Source organism: Cryptomeria japonica, chromosome 3 (genome assembly GCF_030272615.1).
Source record: "Cryptomeria japonica chromosome 3, Sugi_1.0, whole genome shotgun sequence".
NCBI lineage: Eukaryota > Viridiplantae > Streptophyta > Pinopsida > Cupressales > Cupressaceae > Cryptomeria > Cryptomeria japonica.
The window spans coordinates 804,110,799-804,127,741 of NC_081407.1; positions in this window are offsets into that span (position 1 = coordinate 804,110,799).

The following is a 16,943-nucleotide window of genomic DNA, read 5'->3' on the forward strand; positions in this document are numbered from 1 at the left end:
GCTAAAGCAATACCAACTGGTTGTCACTATTATTAAACTTAACCTTGGCAATACTGGTTAAACACAGTAAGACATCAGATACCATAAACTAATAAGTTTGATCACCTCAAATATGATCAATACTTGATATCAACTTCACCCATAAACATATGCATGTGGTATACTAGAAATACCATAACCCATTAACTTTGCATGCATAATATTTCAACCAAATAATTCATAAACATCACATGAAAAATGCATATAGCACATAACACACAGATTTTTCATGTGGAAACCCAAATGGGAAAAACCATGGTGGGGATGAATACCCACAAGCTTGTTTTTTAACTCTTTTGAAGCTCGCCCTGTTAAGAGCCTAGTTCGGTTAAAGACTTTACAATAAGGTTCTTCTAGGAACTAATCCTATTAGAGATCACCTGGTTAAGGGATGGCTATATACCCTATTAAAGGTTGAAACCCTATTAAAGGTTACCTCGCTAGAGGATTTAAAGAACTCAATGATCTTGAGTCACCTAGTTACATGTTTTACAATAAGCCTGTTAAAGCTACCCAGTAAAGGGATTTTCCAACTGTTAAAATGGTTAGAAGACAACAGGTAAAACTTCCATCTGATAACAACACTACATGCCAAGGCAGATCCTTTTCATTTCCTCTACTCTGCAATCACACTACAGTTTTCCACTCATTGGTCTAGCAAGTATCTCATTACTTGGATACACACAACATTTGCCAACAACTTTACAATAATAAACATCATCGACCTTATAGACAATAGATAGGTCAGTAGCATAAACCCTAAACCCTAAGCATCTTAGGTTTACAACACAGGTGGTCCAATCCTGACCATCCAAACACATTGCATAGAGTATTACAAGTTCAAACATATCACAAGACAATCTACATCATTCATTCTTTACTGCATATGGGAATGAGTAACCCATCACACTTTCTTCTCATACCATTAAGAAGAATGATCATTCCCGAGGTAGACTTCAACGTGGTCGATCTTCTCATGCAAGATCCTTCACGCACACAAGGCTGACGTGGCACCTCGATCTCATTCACATCTCTTAGCTAACTCATCACAGAGTATCATCAGTTGCATCACACAAGCTGGATCACCAAACTGATAACCATAGAGTTGAGGCTACCAATTGGTAGTCACACTAAGTGAAACCCTGACACCAGTTCATTGCATCTCTTCATGCCTCTTCATACCAATTCACCAACTTCTTTCAATTTGCATATTGGTTCACTTACACTTATTGACATCAATGACAACATACATTATCATCATATCAACATACCAGGTCATCATATGCCAATGATATCCAACAGCCTTAAGTGGTCCTATGGGGTCATGCATGTGTTCTAACACATGCATGACCTCTTAGGACCACTTAAGGCCCCTTGCAACACATGTGCACCCCTTAGGACCTCAAAAGACCAAATGTTGTCGCCAGGGGTCATATGTGATCCTAATGGGTCACACATGTGTGACCCCTTGGACCAGTTAAGGCCCCTTGCAACACATATACACCCCTTAGGACCTATTAGGACCACATAGGACCAAATGTTGTTGCAAGGGGTCATATGTGGTCCTAAGGGGTCATACATGTGTTCTAACACATGCGTGACCCCTTAGGACCACTTAAGGTCCCTTGTGACACATGTGCACCCCTTAGGACCACAAAAGATCAAATGTTGTTACAAGGGGTCATATGTAGTCCTAAGGGGTCACACATGTGTTCTAACACATGTGTGACCCCTTAGGACCACTTAAGGCCCCTTGCAACACATGTGCACCCCTTAGGACCTATTAGGATCAAATGGTTTCTCAAGGGGTCATATGTGGTCCTAAGGGGTCACACATGTTCTAACACATGTGTGACCCCTTAGGACCACTTAAGGCCCCTTGCGGCACATGTGTACCCCTTAGGACCTATTAGGACCACAAAAGACCAAATGGTGTCGCAAGGGGCCTTAAGTGGTCCTAAGGGGTCATACATGTGTTCTAGCACATGGGTGACCCCTGAGGACCACTTAAGGCCCCTTGAGACACATGTGCACCCCTTAGGACCTCAAAAGACCAAATTTTGTCGTAAGGGGCCATATGTGGTCCTAATGGGTCTGTTAGGATTCCCAAAGATACTAAGATGGGGGGGTGAATTATTATCTAACTGGTTAGTGAATTTTTCTAAACTTATTATATGAAAAGCATTCCAAAACTGTGTACCAGTAAACCAAAATTAATGTAGTAAATAAGAATAGTAAGCACAACATTAATGAGGAAACCTGGTGTGGGAAAAACCTTGGTGGGATTTGTGACTCACAATATTTGCTTACTGGCCAATAAGAGAATATTACTACTACAATAGGAGCCTGCACATGCAGGAAGGCCAAGTGTCTAGAGCTCACTACTCAGTTACAAAAGAAGTCTCACTGACTTACAAAAGTGGATTATGAAAATCCAATGTCATGTAATGCTTTAGATCAGCATCTGCTATGCCAGGTTCAGTACTGGTTTAAGCTCTGTAATAATCACAAACCCTTATCCAAGATCTGCCTTACAATTCTCACATTAGGTCTGTAATAATATAGCCATATCTTTACCCTAAATGATCTACAAGATCTCATACTTATATGAGTCTTATTACAATCTACCATGTCGTCATACAAAAAGATTTTACAATTAAATACAAAATACAATGAAACAAAATTTTGTCGCCCATGGTGCTGGTAATCAATCTTTTCGATACCGGTGAACTGTATGCTGGTGTAGAGTCTACCAGTGTCGGTTCCTACTGGTATCATATGATTGTAAGGTTTCAATCAATGACAATACCTTCAATCACCTACAATTTCTCATTGGAGTGTGCATTTTCCAACAATCTCCAATTTTGGCATTGACGGCAACACTCATGAGAAAAATCCAAAAAGTGTCCAAAAAAGAATCTGCCAAAACTTGTCAAAACTGTGTTACCAAAATGTGTGCTCCCCTTGAGCTGATGATGCCTTTCTTCTAATCATTTTTCTCATCTCCACTACTCCCCCTTTGGCATGAATGACAAAGGCTATCATTCACTGTCAATGGAGTGTGGTTCCTACCTAAATCCTTGTAACTGGTGGGTTATAATCTGATAGATGTCCGCCAATGCAAAATTTTGACTGTCGCTGAACCTTTCGCTATCCTTTAATGCCACTTCAGTTCTCTAAATTGTACCGATGAGTATGTGTATTTTCTCTTCCAGTGTCTTAAGTCCTAGAACCAGAACCTCAAAAATTTCTTTTCTCAAAGAAATGAGGTAATCCAGTTTGGGACCTAGTTTGCATTTTAAATTCTTTTCTTTATCTTTTTTCTAACTTTTCAATTTTCTCCTCAAGAACTGCAATATTCTTTTCAACTTCCAAAAATAATCTGATGTTCCTATTAAGTTGTTAGTAATATTGTTGATTTCTTTTTGTGCTTTGCTAAGCTCTAAATCTATGTCCTCTATCAAAATATCAGTTTTGCAAGTATCTTTGTACAGTTTCTTGAAATCCAAAATTGTTTTTCCTAATGCCGATAATAAGGTTTCCATTTGTTCCTTATTCTTCTTCAATGTTTCCTCAAAGAATTTTTCTTTCTCCTTATTCATTTTCTCTTTGAATGTACCTTCATTTATCTGGTCCAATGTTATTAGGTTGCTGGTTATATACTTAGACAATGTGTCTAATTGGCTCAAAGAATCTTTATTATCTATGTTACACTTTGGAGCTATCATCTTCAAAATTGGTAAAGTGTCATCTATAGCATTATAAGCTTATGCATTACACTCTGTTATTTTCTTTATTGAATCCAAGAGTACCTCTATTACATTTGTTGGCCTAAATTCAATCATAGATGTACCGAATGACTATCCAACTATTTTCACAATTTGTAATCCGCCGGTTGTAGTAATAGCTTTGCTTTCCTCTTTCTCTGGAGGATCTATTTGAGTTTGCATTTCCACTACCAAGGGCTTGGGCTTTTCAGATGAATCCAGTGGTATAGTCTAAGTAGGTACTTGAGAAGGAGCCTATTGCTCTACCTGTTTCTCCATGTTTTCCTCAGCAAGAGCCTATTGCTCTGATGGTTTCTCTATTTGTGCTTCAGATTATTTCACTGTAGTGTCCACTACTGGTTTTTCTATGTTTACCTTTGTGTTGTCTACTATCGGTGACTCAGTTGGTTTTTTAGTTTCAGTAGTTGTTGGTGGTTCAGTAGATGCATTAGTATGCACATTTGTGGTTTCTACCTTTCCAATGTCTAGGGGATCATTTGATCCTTCAGTTTGTTGTTGTTCCCTAATTCTAATGTTTTCAATTTCAATATTTCTTGTCGGTGGCTCTATTGCCACATCTGTCTTCTCAGTTGATTCTGTATCCACCAAAATATTGACTTCCTAAGTGTCAATGTTCATTGTGTATAACACCTCTGATTTAGGATTCGTATCCTCATGTGGAGTCTCCACATTCTCAGTAGCCGGTGAACTATCAGTTAGTACAGGTGGAGTAACTGAAGGTGGTGGCAAATTGTCTGTCATTTTTATATTTGGTGGTCCACCTACTTTTCCTTTTCCTTTGTCTTTATCCTTTTGGTATATTTTAAAGGGTTTTAGTCTTTTTAGTTCTTCTTGTTTTTCTTTCTCTACAAAAAATATGTCCCACTGATCTGTAGTCTCTTCTATAATTTCATTTACTCTACCTACCATAAGTGCAACATGTCGGTGTCTAGTTGAGAATACTATCCGGTTTGCTTCATTGATAAACTCATCAATTTCTTGCATGGAGTTCACTGGGTGAACTACAAGTAGCTTTTCTATTTTGATTTTCTTATCTAATTCAACAATAGCTACCTTCCTAGCTTCTAACCTTCTATACAAATCATTGGGTATCTGATCCACAATTTCCATCAGAAATTTCTTATAAATGTCTAAGTGTAAGATTACACTATTTTCTATACTCTCCTTTTCATCATTTGATAGTGTGTTATATAACTTACTGATGTTTTTCAATTTCCCATCCTCATTTGTTTCATTCAGAAGTTTATCAAATGGTGGAATAACCTGTCTTTTCTTTCTCTTCTTTGGTGTCAATTAACTAGCCGGAGGCCTAATTTCCTGTTGTTTTTGTCTAGTCCTTCTGAGTGTAGGTGAGGGTGTCGGTGAGGGTTTTCTTTTTCTTTCTACCCTTTTGAATACAGCTGGTATCTCACTGTTAGAAGAAATTGCAACCAGTGAAAGATGTACTTCCGGTTGAAGTCCTTCCAGTTCACTTTCCTTAATAAGAGTTTTATTCAAAACATCTTCCTTTATTGCTTTTGCCTTTCTTCAACCTCTCCTAACTATCTGCTTAGTTTTCTTAACTCTTTTCTGAGATTGAAGGCCACTTTTAATTGTTTCAGCATTGCCAAATACTTTTTCTATCAGTTCCTTAGGGGATTATAAGAGGGCTTTTGCATAAGTTTCAATTATGTTGTCATCAGCCTCATATCCCATCTCGGTAACCCAAATAGTCCTAGGGACAACTGCCTCCATCCAAATTTCATCTTTCTTGATCACAAAGCATATCTCTTTTTTATACTTATCAACAATTTCTTGAGATAGCCTTATTCTTGTCTTCATTCCTGCTTTCAAATTTTGAATATATTCATTTATGTTTTCTTCTCTGTCATCTCCCATGTTGTTTAGTATGTCTAACATTTTCTTTCCTATGGGTATATCAATGTTGGCATTATAATAGACAAGGAGAGATTGTTAGTATTTCAATAAGGATATTGAGAAGGTTGTTGATGATTATGGATATAACTGATTAAGGATGTTTACTATCTTAATATTATTATTTTGTCATTGATGTCAAGAAATTGATTTTTTAATTCAGTATGATGGTGCCATATCTTAAAAAGTATGATTTGATGAGTATAAAGATGTCGGTAAAAGATACAGAAAGAATGTGATGAATAAGGGGAGAAATAAGTTATTCAATAGGCAACTATTACCGAGTTAGACAATGATGAGATCATGATGTTTAGATTGTTTTGATATCCTACATATGTTATTGATTGTAAGGTTAATACTATACTATGTTACCGAGCAAAGAACCTAGTCGATAAACCCTAAGGTTATTGCTATCAGTTAATGAAGGTAGAATGTCTACCGAGTGAAGTTTATTATTTACTGAGTTGCAACCGAGTAGTAATAGAATGAATTGAATGAATAAAAGCATTATTTAATGAAGGAAGCTGATGAGTTAGCTATGATTAAATGATTGGTATCCTATGCATGAAGTTTGTTAAAGAATCTATGGCAAAGGAAAACCGATAGGAAGATCTACAACTCAGATTGAACCGCAATACCCTAGCACAAGTTCCAAGAAATATATGCAAGTTCCAAGGTGGGGTAAAATATTTTTCAGATTGAAGGTGTAAAGCGGAAAAATCGAACCCTAGTTGTTCTCCCCTCCCCAACTCCAAGGAGAGAGAAGGGAGATTCACTAGGGTTGATGGTTTTCACTTAGGAGGGACTTTACATTCAAAAGAGGGGTTGAAACCCACAAGATCCAATCCCACGCAATGCAAGATTGGATTCTATATGAGTTTCAAGGGTTGTGATAGCAAGGATACCCTCTTTTGTAAAGAAATGTAGATAGAAAGATTGAACTAGGAATGCATGTAAAGTGGGAAATATTCGCTTATAAACAGAGATAGGGATATGATATGAAGCTGCGGACCTGGAATTAGCAGTAAAATGTCGAGATGGCGCTGTCCTGCAAATTTGAGCAAAAGTTGACAGGACGATGGCACCCGGCGTGCACACGGTCCTCCGAAAAATCCGCGAAACGAAGGGGGATCTGTTCGTCTCTGCACAAGGATTCCAGATCTTCAATTTCAGCCGCGTACCTACAACCTACACACAAAAAAGTGAAGACGATTGGGGGGTTAGGGATTAGGGGTTTGCCCTTAGGTCAAACCCTGGTTTTGGAATTAACCAAGAAATGAGAAATGTTGTAAATGTAAATGACTGTAATGTAAAACAAGTACTAGTACCTTGTTGTAAGGATGTTTGTATCCTTATATGCGAAGGTATAGATGTTGTTGTTTGTTGTATGTTGTATGTTGTAGCATGTGATCTCCTCTTCAATGGTTGAATCCTTGTCTTGAATGCAACACTTAGCCTTGAATGGAGACTTAGAATGATCAATTGTTTGAAGGAATGTTTGAATGCTTGAATGCTTGAATGCTTGAATGCTTGAATGTTTGAGTATCGTTTCCACCTTTTTCGCCTCTTTTTCCCTCATAAATGAGAGAGGAAAATGTAGTTTATATACTTGCCAATTAGGGTTGATAGACTGATTTTCCCGACCTTAGGCCGACCAGGAAATGTTATTTTCCAATTTGCAAACAAAAAGACCCGAAGTCCCATAGGAGACCGGGCCCAAAATAGGGCCAGGGACCAAGGCGCTGGGCGCCATGGTCCTGGGGGACCAGGGCGCTGGGCGCTCTGGTCCCACCTCCCGGGACAGCAGGGTGCAAGGAGGATCAGGCCAGGGTGCTGAAAAATGCAGTTTTTGATGTTGTGGACAAGTTTCAGGGTCTCCATTCAGGTTCAGTGTTGCGTCGCCATCGTGAAGACCCAAATGCGGTCGAAATTGCAAGTGTCACAATTTTAGGACGCTACAGAAGGATACATTGAACTTGGTCAAAGTTTGAAGATCTGATGGCTATGATTGATCATGGGAAATGTGATCAAGGAGATTAAGCAGTTGGCAAATTGTTTATAAATAAGGAATTGTTGATAAATAATGTATGCGAGCAAGTGTATGCACAGGGATGCTACATAGTGATTACCAAGCACATAAGCTTGAAGACCTGTTTAAATAATAGAGTATAGAGCCCAGTAGATGGACAAGATAAGTCCTATTGTATTGAGCAAATAAGAATCTGCTTTAGCATTTTAGATGTGAAGTTGCAAATAGATTTTTATTACTGTTATTTTGTAAAGTGACAGAAAATCTCTTAACCGAGTGGACTTAACAGTCTCATTTGTAAAACCCTCTAGCAAGGTGACATTCTAATTGAGTGTTTGAAATCCTTTAACAAGGTCACTTCTAACAAGGTGAAGATCCTAATAGATCTAAGGGAAATCCCTTAACTGGGTCACATCTAGCAATGTGTTTGTAATCTTTAACAGGATTTACTTTTAACCGAGCATACCCTAGAAGAGTATATTTCTTAGTGGGTCTAAAATCCCATAGTGGTTTTTCCCTATTTGGGATTCCACATTAAATCTGGTGTTATGAGTGTTATGATGTTTATATGCTTTTGAGTTTGCATGTTTAGTAGTTTTGGTTATATTATTGAAGTATATGTTACCGAGGTTGAATCTATTGTTTTTATGGAAGATAAAATATGTATGATTCACCCCCCCCCTCTCATCTTATTAGATATTGGATCTGTACTTACATTAAGTATCAGAACTATCAATTGGTATCAGAGCTTTGGACTCTGAGAGAAAAGTTTAAAGGTACTTGAGGCAAAGATCTAAAGATGTATAAGAGGGATGCACCGAAGCTGAACAAGTCAAGTTTATCTACATGGTAGAAAAGGATGAAGCTGCACCTATCAAGAGTTGGAGAATATGTTGTATATTATCTGGAGAATGATTTCATTACACCGAGCACCTATCCATTGATAATGGAGGAGATAAAGGAAAAGCAAGAACATATTCAAGAAATGATTGAAATAACATCTGCATTGACTGATTTAGAGTTTAATAGTCTAGAAGGTTGCAATGATGCAAAGGCAATGTGGGACAAGCTCATATCTGTGTATGGTGGAGATGAACATGTTCAAAGAGCAAAAGTGGATAGTCTAAGAGGACAACTTGAATCTATCAGGATGAATGAAGGTGAGAACATAACCTAGTACAATACAAGACTAAAGGAGATTGTCAATCAAATCAAAGGAGTAGGTGGAACTATTGAAGAAAAGGATATAACAAGCAAGCTATTAAGAACCCTTCTATCGGCTTATGCAATTTGAGTATCTACAATCAATGAATTAAGGTTTGTACCCAATATGCCAGTTTCTTTAGATGCTACTATTGGTAAGCTACATGCATTTGAGTTAAGTAACTTTGATAATAGTGAGTCATCGGTAAATAAAGTTGAATCTGCATTTAGTTCTTTTCATATTGGTGAATCTGATGATTACAATGATAGAATGAGTAAGTACACTAAAGGGGATCATAGTGGAGCAAGTGAAAGATTTCGCAAAAACATGGAGGAAGTACACAAACTGTATGAAGAAATCAGAAAGCAAGAAGAGTTTGAAGCACTATTAGCCAAAAGGTTACTGAGAGGCAAAGGTAAGTATAAAGGAAAACTACCTTTGAAATGTTTCAACTGTGATAAGATAGGACATATTGCTTCTAACTGTCCTGACAAAGATTCTACTGAAAAGAGAGATTACCAAGATGACAGACAGAAAGATAATCATTACAGAGGATATCGAGATTTCAGAAGAAGAGATAGAAAGTCATGCTTAATAGTTGATGAGGAATCCAATGATGATAAATCAGATGAAACTGCTATAGAGGAAGTAGTTTATGTGGCCATCAAAGATGGATCAAATGAAGAAAGGTATGAAGAAAAAGCCCTAATATCTCACATAAATACTAATGATTCTTGGATCATAGATAGTGGATGCTCACATCACATGACATGTGATAAACACAAGTTTGTTATGTTATAAGACTATGATGGAGGTTATGTAAGATTTGGTAATGATGCACCATGTCTGGTAAAAGGTAAAGGATCTATAACACTTCTTGACAACGCAAGATGCAATGATGTTTATTGGGTTGAAGGTTTGAAATACAATTTGTTGAGTGTAGCATAGCTAAACAACACAGGATACCGAATAGAATTTCAAAAACAAATTGTCAAAGTTCATGACAAGCATGGAAAGTTAGCTACTACCAGGACACAAACAAAAGGTAATACATTTCATCCTGACTGAACTCGGAACAAGTGTCTGTATGCAAAGATAGATGATACTTGGTTATGGCATAAAAGGTTTTGTCATGTAAATTTTGATAATCTGGTCAAAATAAGAAAGAAGCACCGAGTAAGAGGTCTACCGAGTTTGGAAAAGCCTAAGAATGCTATGTGTCGAGGATGCCAGATGGGTAAAATGAAAAGATCAAGATTTACAAGTAAGTCCGACACTTCTAAGGGAATTTTAGATCTTGTGCACACTGATCTTTGTGGTCCTATGAAAGTTCAAAGTTATTATGGTGATAAATATTTCATATTATTTGTGGATGATTAGTCAAGGATGATGTCAGTAATGTTTTTAAAAGAAAAATTAGAAGCTTTTCAAATGTTTAAATGGTACAAGGCAAGAGTTGAAAATGAAATAGGAAGACAACTAAAATGTCTTAGGTTAGATAGAGGAGGAGAGTTCACATCTGATGAGTTCAACTTATTCTGCAATGATCATGGTATTAAAAGACAAGTCTCTACACCGAGAACTCCACAACAAAATGGAATTGCTGAGAGAAGAAATAGATCTATTGTGGATTGTGCTAGAACCCTGATGATTGAAAAGAAAGTGCCACAAACATTTTGGAGAGAAGCAATAAGCACAGCAGTTTACACCTTGAACTGAGTACAACTGAAGAAAGAAACTTTGAAGATACCATATGAAATCTAGTATGACAAGAAACCTAATATAAGTTATTTAAAAATCTTTGGAAGTAGATGCTATGTACACAAGGATGATAGAAATGACAAGTTTGATAAAAAAGGTGAAGAAGGAACATTTCTTGGTTATTCTTCTAGAAGTAAAGCATTTAAATGTCTGATCAAATCATCTAACAAAATAGTAGATAGTGCAAATGTCAAAATTGATGAATTTGCAGAAAGAAATGATGAAGGAAATTCCAAAGAACCAGAAGATTATGATGAATTTGTCTATGTTCAACTGACAAGTCCTATTGAGAAAACTGCAAAAGGAAATGAAGAGAATCTACAGTTACCAAGTGATGAAGAAGATCATACAGAGCCTACCGAGCCTGTATTAGCCAAGTATGTCAGAAGACATCATGCATCAAGTCAGATTATAGGAGATAAGGATGATCCAGTGATGACAAGGAACAAACTGAGACAGAACACATGTCTGATATTTGAATTTGAACTGAGGATAGTGAAAGAGGAATTTAATAGTGAAGATTGGATAAATGCTATGACAGAAGAGATTGATCAAATCAAGAAGAATGACACATGGACACTAATCCCAAGATCGAAGGACAAAAATGTATTCGGTACAAAGTAGATTTTAAGAAACAAGCTAAATGAAAAAGGTGAGGTCATTCAAAATAAAGCAAGACTAATTTGAAAAGGTTATGCCCAAGAAGAAGGAATTGATTATGGTGAGGCTTTTGCACCTATGGAAAGACTTGAAGGAGTAAGAACATTGTTGGCATATGCTGCTTACAAGAATTTCAAGGTATATCAAATGGATGTCAAATCTACATTTCTGAATGGTATATTAGAAGAAGAAGTTTTTATTGAACAACCTAAAGGATTTATTGAAGACAATAATAAAGATCAGGTATGTAAATTGAACAAAGCTTTATATGGTTTGAAACAAGCACCTAGAGCATGGTATGAAAGATTGCACTCTTATTTAATCAAGATTGGTTTTATAAGGACAAGTGAAAACAACAATATGTACATGAAGAATGATGAAAATGGAATACTAATCTCAGCCATATTTGTTGATGATATTATCTTTTGTGGAAATGACTCTTTATTGAAGAACTTTGGAAATGAAATGAGCAAAGAATTTGAGATGTCATTAATTGGTGAGAAAGTATTTTATAGGTTTACAAATACTGCAAATGAAAAATGATATTTTCATTACTCAATCAAGGTACATAAAGGAAATCTTGAAGAAATTTGGAATGGAGGATTCAAAACCAGTAAGTACTCCTATGACTACCAACTGTAAACTATCAAAGAATGATGAATCTACATCTGTTGATGAGACACTTTATCAATCCATGATTGGAAAGCTACAATATGTTGTTTAGAGTAGGCCAGATATAGCACATGTAGTAGGTATAGTTGCAAGATTCTCTACAGATCCTAAGGAAACACACATGATAGCAATCAAGAGAATTTTCAGATACTTGAAAGGCACTGAAGATTATGGCTTAGTATATCAGAAAAGAAATGATTTTGATTTAAAAGTTTATACTGATGTTGATTGGGTAGGCAACATTGATGGCAGGAAAAGCACAAGTGGAGGAGCTTTCTTTTTAGGAGAAAGACTAGTGAGTTGGCTTAGCAAGAAACAAGGATGTGTTTCACAGTCAACAGCAGAAGTTGAATACGTTGCTGCAACATTGAATTGTACCAACATAGCATGGATCGTTGGAAGGTATAAATGAGAAAGTTACTGAGCCAGTAACTATATTTTGTGACAATACTAGTGACATTAACATTTCAAAGAATCCTGTTATGCACTCTAAGACAAAGCACATCTCCATCAAATATCATTATCTTAGAGAAGAAGCTCAAGAGAAGAAAGCGGTGTTGGAGTATGTTAGCACAAAGGAACAAATAGCAGATATCTTCACCAAGCCACTGCCAAGGGACACTTTTGAGTATCTCAAAAGTAAGCTAGGGGTCCTACCTCTATCTTTCATTCACTGACCGAGTTTGGTGAAAGCATCAATTTGATGATTCTATAGAATATCTTTTAGGAGTTGATGCTAATTTACACACTTTAGGATGTTTTCTAAAGGTGTACAGGAAACAGTACAGGAAACAATATAGGGGACAAGAATTGAAGACAAAATGCTCTGACCGAGACTATGTTCACACATAACAGCAGGAAATCACTTCATATAGGAAGAAATTATGTTTTAGTTCTTTACTTTTTCGTATTGTTGTCAAAGGGGGAGAAGACTAGAGAAGACTGGAGAAAAGGAATGGATACTAATGTATGGGGGAGAAGACTGATGACAGGGGGAGAGCATTTCATCATTTTAGAATCTCACAACAATCTGAATCAATTAGGTCAAATCAATTGGTTTTGCCATCAATGCCAAAGGGGGAGATTGTTGGCATTCTAATAGACAAGGAGAGATTGTTGGTATTTCAATAAGGATATTGAGAAGGTTGTTGATGATTATGGATATAACTGATTAAGGATGTTTACTGTCTTAATATTATTATTTTGTCATTGATGTCAAGAAATTGATTTTCTAATTCAGTATGATGTTGCCATATCTTAAAAAGTATGATTTGATGAGTATAAAGATGTCTATAAAAGATACAAAAAGAATGTGATGAATAAGGGGAGAAATAAGCTATTCAATGGGCAACTATTATTGAGTTAGAAAATGATGAGATCATGATGTTTAGATTGTTTTGATATCCTACATATGTTATTGATTGTAAGGTTAATATTATACTATGTTATGGAGCAAAGAACCTGGTCGGTAAACCCTAAGGAACCTAGTCGGTAAACCCTAAGGTTATCGCTATTGGTTAATGAAGGCAGAATGTCTACTGAGTGAAGTTTAGTATTTACCAGGTTGCAACCGAGTAGTAAAAGAATGCATTGAATGAATAAAAGCATTATTTAATGAAGGAAGCTGATGAGAAAGCTATGATTAAATGATTGGTATGTCGTGCATGAAGTTTTTTAAAGAATCTATGGCAAAGGAAAATCGATAGGAAGATCTACAGCTCAGATTGAACCACAATACCCTAGCACAAGTTCCAAGAAATATATGCAAGTTCCAAGGCGGGGTAAAACATTATTCAGATCGAAGGATACATTGAACTTGGTCAAAGTTTGAAGATCTAATGGCTATGATTGATCATGGGAAATGTGATCAAGGAGATTAAGCGGTTGGCAAATTGTTTATAAATAAGGAACTGTTGATAAACAATGTATGCGGGCAAGTGTATGCATAGGGATGCTACATAGTGATTACCGAGCATAGAAGCTTGAAGACCTATTTAAATAATAGAGTATAGAGCCTAGCAGATGGACAAGATAAGTCCTATTGTATCGAGCAAATAAGAATCTTCTTTACCATTTTAGATGTGAAGTTGCAGATAGATTTTTATTACTGTTATTTTGTAAAGTGACAGAAAATCTCTTAACCGAGTGGACTTAACAATCTTATTTGTAAAACCCTCTAGCAAGGTGACATTCTGATTGAGTGTTTGAAATCCTTTAATAAGGTCACTTCTAACAAGGTGAAGATCCTAACAGATCTGAGGGAAATCCCTTAACCAGGTCACATCTAGCAATGTGTTTGTAATCTTTAACAGGATTTTCTTTTAACCAAGCATACTCTAGAAGAGTATATTTCTTAGTGGGTCCAAAATCCCATAGTGATTTTTACCTATTTGGGTTTCCATGTTAAATCTAGTGTTATGATGTTTATATGCTTTTGAGTTTGCATGTTTAGCAGTTTTGGTTATATTACTGAAGTATATGTTATTGAGGTTGAATCTGTTGTTTTTATGGAAGATTAAGTTTGTATGATTCACCCCCCCCTCTCATCTTATTAGCTATTAGATTTGTACTTACATTAAGTATCAGAACTATCAATCAAAACCAAAGTCTTTCCTACCAATACCGGGTACTTCCTTTGTAATGTATAGCATTAAGAACACAAGCAAGTTACCAAATCTGAAAGTTCCCTTCTTATCACCTTTGATTTTCTTTAGGTTGTCTATCATTTCATCTTTAAGTCATTCACATTTATCAATTCTTGTATTATCATTTACCGTGTCATATGCACTTTTAATACATAAGCTAGAGACAGAGTTTAGTCTGTTTGCATGTGTAACCTTATAAACAAGAATCATACTGACAAATCTAACATTGATGTTCTTCACATCATTGACTCTTAGGGATATTTTGTCAAATTTTTTATCAGTTAAGGTCTTCATAGTGTCATTTGAAACTTTCTTAGTTCTGTCAGGCCTACTACTGGTGGAAGGTAAGCCTGTTACTGCCCTAACTGCCTCTTTAGTGATCTTATGGATGGAATCCAACCAAAAGAATTTTCCATTGACTCTACTTAGGACTATCCTTATCACATCTTTCATAAAATCAAGGATACTAAGAATGTCCACAAAACCTAGGGTTTCCACTACCTTGTGTTCCCGTTTAACACTACCATTTTTATCACAAATTGCAGTCCTATATATGTTCTTAATTTCATCATCTCCTAGCTCCTCAATATGACAATGTATATACATTCTAGGATCCTCTACATAAACTACTCCCTTAGGTATTTTTGAAAATGCTCCTAGGGTATCATCTTTCTTCGCAATTTCGGGAATAAGTTTGAACACGGGTCTAGGGCACTTGATAACTTCAATCACAGTAGGGTTTGCAATAAATTCAGGTGCAAATGAAGAAGCCATAGTTATAAATACCTTAATCGTCCTTTAGGATGAGTGCTTGAATGAACTACTTCACGTTTCGCTAAGGATGCCTTCGTTCAGTATTTTTATGCTCTCTGGAGATTTGAATGCTCGGTGAATGAAAAATGAAGCCAAAACACTTGCTTTATAATGTTATTTCCTTCAACTACCACATTTAATGCCTATCGGTTAAGTCAAAACTTAACTCATCTGTCAGTAAGGAAGTATTTCAACTTCTCACCATCAACCGAGGGTAAATTAGCATGTTTTCAATTTGTTGCCATACCCCCAAGGGATTATTTCTTGAGTTAGATGAAGAATCTCCTATCGGTGGAGTGATACTTTGTTCTATGGTGGAGGAGTATTCCCATCAACATTCTGATCTGACTTTCTAATCCATTGCTTTGAGAATTATTTCTTTACCTCTTCAACTTTTTCTTTACCTTTCAAGTTGGGTCCTTTGTTATTTGTCAGTGATGTCATACTTCTACAAAAATTTGCAATATGTCCAATCTTGTTACAAGCATAGCAAGTCACATTGGTTTTTATGAATAACTTTCCCATATCCTATGCCGGTATGTGTTCTGCATTAATTAGATAGATGTCCAAATCTTCCACAAACATAACATCTTACATTCATTCTACAATTTTTTGAATTATGACCAACTTTGTTGCATTTAGAACATTGACCGGTGGGTGTATTAGTGTTCTGATAATTTCTAGATCTACACTAATTTTCTCTATGACCATACTTGTTACAGTTAAAACATTTCTCATTAAATTTGTAAGCATTAGGTTGTCTTACCAATTTGCTGTGATCATGATTGTTTGCAGTACCAAAGCTTTCACCAACTTCAAAGCCAAGGCCATTTGTATCACCATTAGGTTTCTGATTCTTTACCATGTCATCAAATTCTTCTGAACTTTTCTTGAATTTATCCTTGTGTTGATTTGCAGTAGCCAATTCATTTTCCAAGAAATATTTCTATCTCATGAGTTCAATTTTGTCATGTTCTAAGTGAATTAGATATGTTTTTAGCATATCATTCTCATGATTGAGTCTTAGATTTTCATTTGCAGCATCATTGATTCTTCTAGTCAAGTCATCTTCATTCTTCTTCTAATTTTCAGTCTCTTTACAAAATCTCATAGTCATATCCTGCATCTCATTCTTCATTGTATTGTTTTCTTGTCTCAGTTTGTTCACCAGATCATTAAGAGTTTCCTTTTCATCATCATCATTCTACATCTTTTCACAAAGTTATCTTCTTTTGTTTCTTGCAATAGTGAGATTTTCTTGAAGTCCTTGAATGATATCCTATGCAGCCTTCAGATTATCTTCAAGTTTGATATTCTTTACTTTTTTTGCATCATAGTCTGAAAGAGTTGTTTCCAATTGCTTTCTCAAATTTTCCATCTCTACTGGTGTCAGAATCTTCCTCAAGTTGTTAGGATTT